Genomic DNA, 2499 nt, shown 5'->3' on the forward strand with positions numbered 1-2499 from the left:
CTGAGATAATTATCGGAACGGACGTTTCTCTGAGCGCTTGCCGCTGAGGAGAATTTCTCAAGCGCCGTAATCTGAGTAGCAGTCTACTTTCCTTCAGGGAAGTTTTGGAAACTATTTGTTTAATGTTGTGGTGGAAAATTCCTGACGTGCCTGACATTTATTTCACAGCGCACGACTCCTGTCTTCAGAGCTTCTAGTCACCAGTCTGAGTAATCACTGCTTCACGGAGAGAGAACAGTGAGATTAGGGTCACTGGAGACAGCTTCAGTGAAGAGAAGTTTTCTCCTCAATTCACAAGTAAACGTGTTATTTTTTATTACAGACTTACTAACTGAGGCAACAGCTGAGAACTGCACGGATAACAGCAGCTGAAAACCTCGTAACCTTGGCTGAACTTTTCCACATTAATGAGAACATTGCTAATAGCAGTTTGTGTGCAAACTAATCTGCAAGATTAATTTCAACTAAAAGACAGTATTATTGAACTAGTAAAAAGGGTGCTGTGCACGTCTTCAGCCCAACAGATTTTACGAACTGCTAATCATTTAATATTTACAAGAAGTTGTTACTAAGACTGCATGATTTAATCTACTAATAGATTTAAAAACATTCATTCATTCATTTGTCAAACTGATTAAAAAAACAAACTCTCATTCATCAATTCTTCATGGGAGTCACAGATAATTCTAACAATTGATCAAATAATAAATGGACAAAAATTAATAGAGAGGGGCTAGATCTCAGGTTTATAAAAGGAAAAATAATAAAAATAGGGAAATCTAGTATTCAGAGTTTAGGCAGGGAGAAGTAATTGTTTATGTTTACTGTTTCAGGTTCACAAGAGATTTCCAGAAGAAGCACCTGAGTCCTGAGGCAGTCTCTCTTGTTTTGTCTTCCACTTCCCCTTCCCCCCGGGCTGAAGTCAGAGACAGTTGTTCTCCATCTGTCGCTGGAAGCGGCTGGAGGGGTTTGGGGTAAGGTCATCTGCTTCTGAGGAGATCGCCCATCTTAGTCTGACACCAGACTTCGGGAAGGATCCACAGCTGCTGATTGCAATCAGTCATATAGAAGTATGTAAAGACAGGTCTTTAAGTGGGATGAAAAATGTGGGGATTCTCTAAAAGGGAACACGTAAAATAAATTTCTGTGATTCTCATAGTGTGCTGCTCTGAGATGTAATTGCATTCAGATATGTAACACAACAACTGACCTACACCTAAAATGACGATTGGCTTTGTCTATGGTTATTAGCTGTTTAACTCATTGACTCAATGACTCATTTTGACTCATTATAAATAATTTACCTTCAAAATGTTTCAAATCTGAAATGTCAATAGTATTGAGGCCTGCAGAAGGAGTTTTGGCCTTTAGTTATGTTAGATATTTATGTCCTTATTCTCTGCACATCTCGTCCATCTGCATTCCTCTTCAGCACCCCTTTTTTACTCTTCCTCGAATGTACTTCCTTGCATCTCCCTCACTTCATTACTTCCAAACATACACCATACTCACTCACATTTAAGCAATGTATTTACTTTTGCCCTGTAAATATTTTGCCATCTGTGCACCCCGTTGACACACATTTTCACAAAATTGCATTTACAACTGGAATATATGACCATTGTTCTGTGTGCTCTGCAGTGAGATTAGCCCCCTGACAGGCACTTTGCTTTGGCTTCAGGATCAGAGCTCTCATTTAAAGCCCCTCAAACACCTGGCATGGCTCAAAGTATGCATGGAAAAAAATACAGAAAGAAACACATGATTAAATAGCTAACTATTGAGGAAGGCAAGATTAAGTAAAACTTGAAAATAAGAGAGAACTACATCACTGACATGCATTGCCTTAACGTTTTTTAACACATTGTTCCTAAATCAATCAATGTTTTTGACAGTAATGTTGTTAAGGGCATGAAGATAGGGCCAGTTGTAATGTCATACAGCAGATAACTGTCTACTATAAGCACATATCTCTCGCTTTGCGCTTGACTCTGATATTTGGATCAACTTCTCAAGGGAACCCTCATTGTTCCTAACTAACTGATTAGGCCAGTCAGTAAATAACCACCGCTTCTTGCCTACAGGAGCAACTGCAGACCTTTGATAAATGTCCTTCGATGTTTGAAGAAAAAAGGGAAACCCATTTGCTGCCCCATTTCCTTGCAGCTACCACAAAATCGTAATGTTGATATTGTGTGTTATATTGAAATGCTACTTTTGAACCCTGTTGTGTAATTCAAGAAATTATGTAGACTGGGATGTAGTTTTATCCAAATGGTAGATTTATTCTTAAGATCAATCAGGACAGGAACATTTGAGGATAGGATGGTTGTAGTAGTACTGAAAGTAGTATCAGGAAAATCAGCCCCACCGGGAGCACCCACATACAGCAACTGACAATTCCACTCAAACATACACACAGGGAACATTCTGTGACATCACTTACACTGGCTAAGCAGCATAGTACAGAACACAGAGAAAGGACTAGACAGAGAAGAG

The sequence above is a fragment of the Triturus cristatus genome, chromosome 7, assembly GCF_964204655.1.
Source record: "Triturus cristatus chromosome 7, aTriCri1.1, whole genome shotgun sequence".
In the NCBI taxonomy this organism is placed as follows: domain Eukaryota; kingdom Metazoa; phylum Chordata; class Amphibia; order Caudata; family Salamandridae; genus Triturus; species Triturus cristatus.